Source organism: Cynara cardunculus (assembly GCF_001531365.2).
Source record: "Cynara cardunculus var. scolymus isolate 2C chromosome LG 2, CcrdV1, whole genome shotgun sequence".
Classification (NCBI taxonomy): Eukaryota; Viridiplantae; Streptophyta; class Magnoliopsida; order Asterales; family Asteraceae; genus Cynara; species Cynara cardunculus.
In genome coordinates this window covers 19,788,426-19,796,680 of record NC_037529.1, presented here as the reverse complement: position 1 = coordinate 19,796,680, position 8,255 = coordinate 19,788,426, and the positions used below count along the sequence as shown (strand labels likewise).

Below are 8,255 nucleotides of genomic sequence, written 5' to 3'. Positions count from 1 at the left end.
GTATATGTGGATCAGCCTGAGGGTTATGTCAAGAAATGTGAGGAATATAAGGTTTATCACTTAAAGAAAGCCTTGTATGCATTGAAACAAGCACCACGTGCTTGGTATAGTAGGATTGAAACATACTTTTTGGCACATGGTTTCACCAAATGTCCTCAAGAGCATACCCTTTTCACTCAACAATCTGAAGGTATGATTCTTATTGTCTGTATATATGTTGATGATTTTGGTTTTAACTGGAAATTCATACACTATGATAGAAGAATTTAAGGACAACATGAAAACAGATTTGCATGACAGATTTAGGGTTACTCCACTACTTTCTGGGAATTAAAGTAAGGCAAAGTGAAGAAGGGATCAAAATCAATCAACACAGGTATGCACAAGGCTTGATTAACAAGTTCAATATGGGGCATTCTAATATTTCCTTTACACCTATGGAATTTGGGATTAAGCTCTCTAAACACAGCAATGAAGAAGGAGTAGATGGCTGTTTATACAGGAGTCTGGTAGGCAGTCTTATGTATTTGACTGCCAGCAGGCCTGATTTAACTTTCTCAGTCAGTATACTGAGCAGGTTCATGGATTCCCCAAAAACTCAGCCATTGGGAAGCTGGGAAACGGATCTTGAAATATATCAAGGGCACTTTAGATCATAGAACTGTGTATTGTAAGACAGACAACTTTAAACTCATGGGATTTAGTGATAGTGACTATGGAGGAAATTTTGATGATGGACGAAGCACAGGAGGATATATGTTCAACATGGGATCTGGTGCAATATCATGGCAGTCTAAGAAGCAAAGTGTTGTAGCCTTACCTCTACTGAAGCAGAATATATGGCACTCTCTACAGCAGGATGTCAGACTCTTTGGTTAAGAGATATATTGCATGAGTTAAGTCATTCTCAATCTGGTCCTACTACTATTTTTTGTGATAACAGGTCTACAATTGCTCTCTCAAAGAATCATGTGTTTCATGGTAAAAGCAAACACATCAGGATCAAGTTTCACTTCATCAGGGAATTAATCACAAATGAAGAAGTCAAAGTTGAGTTTTGAACCTCTAAAGACCAACTGGCAGATTGTTTCACTAAGGCTTTGCAGCATGGAAATTTCAAAGATATGAGGGATCGTTTGAAGGTTCTACCTGGTCTAGCTTAAGAGGGTATGTTGAAACTAAGCTAGACCATTAGTGACAGTAATTTAGTTTAACCGTTAGTGACAATTAATCTTATTAGGAAGGGACATGACAGTTAGTTAACTGTCATGTCTGTTTAGAATGGTTGTGTCATTTGATTTGAAGGGTTGTGTCCCTTCCTTGTATATTTAATTGTGTCTGTAACATACTGTTATGTGTTGATTCGAATAAAACAAATATTTTGTATACTCTGTTTTTGTTCCAACAAATTTTTGGTTAAATCATCACATATAGGGTTGGCTCATCCTTTCAACGTGAATCTGCTTCAGTTTGGAATCATTATTGTTGCATTATGTTGTTCCATTTTAGTTGAAACTTTTTTAATGTTTTCTTTTCCGATGTCCTGAAACCGAACCAATATAGAGATATTAATCTGATGCACCATTGAAATATGATTACGTCATTTTGGAATCCTTGGGGTTTCATAAAGGTTTCATGGGATCAACCAACACTACAAGAGTAAGGAGCTTTATAGAAGAAATTTTCAGAGAAACTTTTAAAAATATATCTGAAGCTACATTATAGAGAATGATTTAAATGACAAAAATGAAAAATGTAACTAAAGGTTGGACGACATTTAAAGAAGGATTTATAAGCTAATTATACGCTATAAGAAATATCGTTAAAAGTTTTAAAGAAGTTTTTATAAAAAAAATGTCCCTAAAAAGTTTCATCAATTTTTAGGAACATATTTTTAAGCTTCTCTAAAAATTAAGAAAAAGTTTAAAATTTTAAAAATTAAATAAAGATATTTAGTTACCCTTTAAAAATGTATMTAAAAGATTTATATTAAAAATAAATCAAAATTAAATAAATAATATATTAAATAAAATTCAAACCAATTGTTCCCTGTAAATCGTTTTCTTCTCATCGCGTCCTCTCGTCCCCTGTAAGAAATGTTGCTCAATCAACAGAAGCCCTAGATCATCACCATCGCTCGTCTATCATCGAATGTTATTGATCTTCTCTTCTCTGCATCGATTGCTCGAACAACAGGTACGTCTATTTAGCGATTCTTCAAAAAATATCAATTGCTCGATTAGGTAAGCTGAAATCAGTTAAAGGACAAGAATATGAATCATGTTATGTTGTTAATAGGTCCAATTCCAGAAGTTATCCAACAATCGTCTGCTAAGGTTCTTGTTGATTCATGTTTTGTTGTTGTAATTTTCAAAATTTCTATATAGTTTTTTTTACTGATTAATTATAACCTATTTAGCTATCAATTATGTTCTGCTACACATAGGAAAGATATGTTAGATTTGATTTGATGTAGATGGTGTTTGAGGATATTGCACCTTAACGCAAACCATTTAGGTGTTTTAAGGCTTCTTACCTTGTCTTTGAAAGTCAATAGACAATAACATATTTGTGTGTGTTGAAGTACTCCAGGCTCCCTATACTGCATATGAGGATCAGATTTGGCACATCAGCTCCAACTTTGAGTTTATTAGAAGCTAAGAGCTATAGAGTTTTGTAGGTAACTAACTGTTCATTGACGTGGATGTAAATAATTAATACACATAAACTATTACTGTTATGAATTAAGTAATGAGAAAGGCTCATCCGGGAAGAAGGAAACAAGTAAACCATATAAAATAAGCAGCTTTCTAGAGAATCAAGAGACAGGTGTGTAAAATACAAGCCTTGACAATTTTAAACTTGACTGACAATATTTCAGAGTCAACAAATGTTGTCGCTCTCTAAATTCCCCTTCCAATAAAAGAATATCTCGGAGGTATTGATATAAATGGTAGTACATTGTTTCTTTCTTCTGTGCATAAGACTTGAGGCAGACTATTATGTATGCCAATTTATGATTGCTCAAGGGTGAATGATAAACATACTAAAACATCCTAAAAAGACCATTGTGTGTGTTGAACAATAGAAGCTGAATGATCTTTTGTTTCGTTTCTGGTTCCAAGCATTACATCATTCTGTGTCAAAAGTTATAAACAATTAGTCTCATATAGGGATTGTAAATTATAAACAACAGGACTGAAGTTGGTTTGTGCAACTTCTGTGTTGAGGTTGCCTGGTCTTATTGCATCTGATTCAACATATAKATAGTCTGAGAAAATTAGCAAAAGCCTAACATAGTAACTAGGGTTGGATGATGAAAATAAAATCTTATTCATGCCTGAAGTGGAGATATGAGACTTAAAAAGCCTCATGAGTGGTGGTGTGCACTGTGCAGGTGTAACCAACTTTATGTTCTGCAGCCATAGGTAGGGAAGAGTTTAGATAGGATTAGGAGTGAATGGTTAGAGGGTTATCTGCCTGCCTTCCTATGGTGTTGTGGATCAGAAAAAGAAAAGAAAAAGAAACAAGCAGGTAGGAGAATTAGATGGATGATCATGATTACAGGCTCTATGACAACTAGAAAAAATAAGGGTAGTTTTGAAATCATAAATATATATAAGGGTTGGACCTTCTCATTTGGTTGGTAATTTTTTTTAAAGGTAGACAGACCCTATGTACACAAGCTGACAAACTACAAAGTTCACTCGAACAAAAAGGCATATCTAAGACTTCATATAACCAATGGAAAGATAAGAATGTATTAGGACCACCAGCAATACCATAATAAAGAGTGCCTCTGACCATTGCAGAGTCAAATGGGAGGTGAAAACTCTGTTTGGATATTGAGAAGGATGGTCTTATCTTAAAGATGTATTAGCCAACAACCACAATATCCTCACACAGACCACAATTTGAGTAGAATCTTGTGCATATTGGCCAAGTCTTATCTCACCCCCTCCTTTTTGTTGAATAAGTGGCTTCCTTTTGTTATCCAATTAGTTGTTTGTATTGGATTCAAGTCCATGTATTCCGTATCAGTCTAGGTGGATTTTTATAGCAGGTATTCTCAACTTGTCAAGAAAAACAACAAACTTTCAACTAGTTAAAAGATTAAAAAATTGCAAAATATCTGCACCATGACAGCAAGCACTGAAAATGTAAAGATCTTGCAAAAAGATCGGTTCTCTTATCATCAAGTCACAATTCACACATTCTATGCCATGGCTAGGATATTACACACCAAAACGACAATGTTGATTACAAGCCTTATATATATATATATATATATATATATGATTACAAGCCCGTGACAACTAGAGTCAGAAGCATATATATATATACTTTAGTCAAACCATGTTATATGAAGCATAGAGTGCTGTTACACATTTCACTGAACATGGAGTTACCTCTCAGTTTAGTCTTATCTACCTGAAATTATGATCAAAACATTAATTCAAATACATAATTCCTAAGATAGAAATCGTAAGAGTTATAAAAAAACATAGACATAAAAGAACAAAAACATATACAGGAGGTTGGTTTTGATTCACATACACTAACTAAGAAGAAGACAACAACAATTTTGGGTTTAGGAACCCTTGCCGCCAATGTAGATTTTCCAACGCTCACTTGATCTAATAGCACATAGAAACCCATCTACTTGTTCCAGTTAACTTGGAATATACCACAAGAAGTCAATAATTGAATTAGATGATAACATCCATGAATGCTTATCTTTAATGAATTGCAATTGAGTGATAACTATACTCTTTACCAATTACATCATCTCTCTGCCTCTTTGTCTTGATGTAGATTCACATACACTAACTAAGATGAAGACAAAAAACTACATTTTGCAATTTCAAACGAAGAAGCTAAAAATGGTTCAAATTTTAAAGAAAAAGATGCTTTGAAGTTATATTTTCAAACCAGAACAAAAAGATGAAAATCCAGAATTTCTAGGATTGAATCAGTAAAGATTTCATTAAAATTCAACAAAAAAGCTACTAAATGCTTCAGGAGTTAACTTTTCGTTTTCGCACTAGGAAAAAGATATAAAAACCCCAATAATTTCTAATATATATCCAATAGGAAAGAAATTATATATGTACTTATCTCCGCAAGTTAAGCCTGGAATGATGGTCAGTAGGAATGATTATGTATACATATATATGTATATGTATATTAGCTTGAGATATATTCAAAGTCAACAACAAGAAATCTTGAACATAAAAAATTCAAACTTTTGGAAAGCTTGCAAATGCATCTTTCTTTACCTGATGTAACCACCACTTGGCCACCCACTCCAACTATTCCAACTTCCCTTTTTTTTAAAGTGCTTTGCTAATTATTTATATATTCATTTTTTAAAATTATGGGTTTTATTATGGGAGGAGTTAGGTTGATTGTAGACTTTTGCGAGGAGTTTAGGCAAGCAGTTGGGACAAACTCCGAGAAGTTTAACAACAAATGCGGCGTAATATGTCGTAAGATGTATCCCTTCAATTACATGGATTGGAGGAAGGTCCCTAAATCTATCAAGACTAGTATTCATGAGAGGATTTTGGCAAGTTATATTGTGTCATTCTTGTTCTTATCCTTAACAAATTTTGTGTCATTCTTGTATTTATTTTATAGATAAATTTTGATGTCGACTTGTCTTTGAAGATTGTGGTTGATGTGATTGACCTCCAAATGGGTCGATCTTTCAAAAATCACCGAGCAAAGCTGCAAGAGCATTTTTTAAAATGCCATGGCCAGGAGGACGTGGAAAGAGCCAAAGGAATGAAGCCAACTGACTCGAATGTTACAAATGATGCTTGGCATATACTTTGCGATTACTGGAGTTCAGAGAAGTTTCATGTAAATTGTTTTTGGATCTTGATATGTTTTGTCTTATAATTCAAAAAATGTCGGTAAATTTAATGTTGTTTATTTTCTATATCTTGAAAATGTCTTGGTAAGAAATATAAAAAATAAAATAAAAAATGAACCAATTAAATTATCAATGTGCAAAAATCTTATTGTGTTCTCATTTATTTCTTTTGGTCCTAATTGTTGCATTTTAGTTATTTGGACTTGGATCAACTTCAACTAGGTTTAGTATAGAGTTGTGGAGGTGTTTTATGTCTGCAACTTCTATCTTGATCTTCTATTGGGGTGTTTCATGTATTTGATTATGTTTATTTGTAGTTAGTTAAACTAAGATATCTTAATTGTCGAGGCATGAACAACTATTGCTTACAGCTATAAAATTACAATAGATAAGTAACTGTTGTTAAAATGGGACATATAGAAGTATATAGTTGTATGAAAACCAATTCTGAACCTGCAAACATTTAATTATTTTATTGTATAATTGTTTGTTTGATTGCTTCATATGACAACAATTCATGTGCCTATATTGTTTGATCAATTTGTTGCCTCTTGATTGGGTTCCTCAGTGACTTATTTTTTCAATATTTAACCCGACAAATCACAGTACTTGGTATTTTATTCTTTTAAAAATGTTTGAAGTTGTGGACGTAGAATTCTTGGATGGAGATTTGTTGCTAAACTTGTAGTAACTTTATGTAATGTGTACTGTTTTTGGCAAAAGAAACTTCCATTAATGTGCATTGTCTTTGGCAAAAGACTTCCAGAAGTTTGATCTCTTTTGGCATTTCTAGGATCTGAACCACATGAATTTTTGCATGACAAATGAAAGCCTGCTATCCAAAAAGTCAAATTTTAACCTCCATTGAATATGCTAGAATGATTGCGATCATTGGTAACATTTTATTGGTGGGCATAAAGCTTTTGGCTGATGAACAGGAACACAACCTAGAATGTTGAATGCAAAATTAAATGATCAAATGCTAGAGCTAGATGAAGCTACCTAATAGAAATTACATGTCTTTGAAGGTACCTTTTACGTAAAGGGCCATTTCTTGGATAATCTTCTTGCATTTTTATCATTTTATTTATCGACTCTTGTACTTGATCTGAACCACATGAATTCTTAGCAGAAATTGCTACTATATAACATAGGTTATAACAATATATAACAGTTGTAAAGATTTTTTTTTTGGGGGGGGGGGTCATTGTTACGTACAACTTACAACCCATTCTCACAATTGATACATTCAAGGGGGTCCCTACTTATCTCTCCTATCTGATTTCTTCTTTATATATAACAATTATAAATCATATTTTGTTTCTGTAGGCTATGTCAAGGAAATATTCTGAGAACAGGGGAAGCGAAAGTATGTTGCTTTAAACGGTACAGTGAGCACTCCAAATCACCATTTTCGAAATAGAGGATTGTCGGACAATCCTCTTATGGGTGAGATAGAGACTTTTTGAAAGTTGCATTATAGAGAAAAAGAGGGTTGGGTTAATGACTATTCTCGCACTTCATTTGTAAGTTACGTTTAACGAACTTTTTTGCATGTCTTCATCGTTTTATAAATCACTAAGATTTATATATATGATTTTTATGTCTATAGGAGAACAGGTAGAGATTAAGCGGCAAACTGAATCAACAGAAAATCATCCGGGTGATCTAGAGATTATGCAACAAGTCTTAGGCAAAAGACCTGCAAATATTCGGGGATGATCTAGGTCCCGAGCACTAGGAGCGATTCTACGAGTTCGCGACATAGCACCGGTGCGTCAGGTTGATTGAGCCACACCGAGATGTCTAATTTGCTTCAACAGAGTCTGAACTTGCTTCAACCAAATCAGAGCTCTTTCTTATGAAGGATGAAGTCGTTGAGTTGCGACAAATGGTGAGGTCAATTGTATCCAGCCGGTTAGTTCCAAGTTTTTCATCTTCATTAATTGTTCAAGACCAACGTTCGGAGATTCAAGATCGTTCAACATGCTATGATGATTTTGAATGTTTTTTTGTTGATAAATTTAGACGATATATGAACTAGTTGAATATTAAATTTAGATGGTTCTTATATATATTAAATTGTTTTGATTATTATATTTATATATATATATATATATATATATATATAGGGGCCTAATCAAATGAGAACTAATTAGTTTGTGGTAACTGTGAGAACCAATATTAACCACAAATCAATAGATAAATTAGGAAATTTATAATTTTGGCAATTTTGAATTAAAATATTAATGCAAGGATATTTTTGGTATTTTAAAACTTTCCTCCCTCCTCTCTTCTCTCTCCGGCTCTCTCCGGCCACTGTCCTCCGGTGATACTACAACGGTATCACAATGCATCATATATGTGCTTGGGTATC

At 33.5% G+C, this 8,255-nt stretch overlaps 1 long non-coding RNA gene across 2 annotated transcripts; it reads left to right on the top strand.

Moving 5' to 3' along the window:
- Positions 1–2,082: 2,082 nt before the first annotated feature.
- Positions 2,083–7,942, top strand: LOC112504737. Of its 2 annotated transcripts, XR_003068257.1 has the most exons (4): positions 2,089–2,196; positions 5,641–5,865; positions 7,208–7,404; positions 7,491–7,942. It is a non-coding gene; the product is annotated as an uncharacterized LOC112504737 (long non-coding RNA). The 2 variants fall into 2 exon arrangements; XR_003068256.1 differs by lacking the exons at positions 7,208–7,404; positions 7,491–7,942 and having other exon boundaries at positions 2,083–2,196; positions 5,641–6,007.
- Positions 7,943–8,255: the final 313 nt, after the last annotated feature.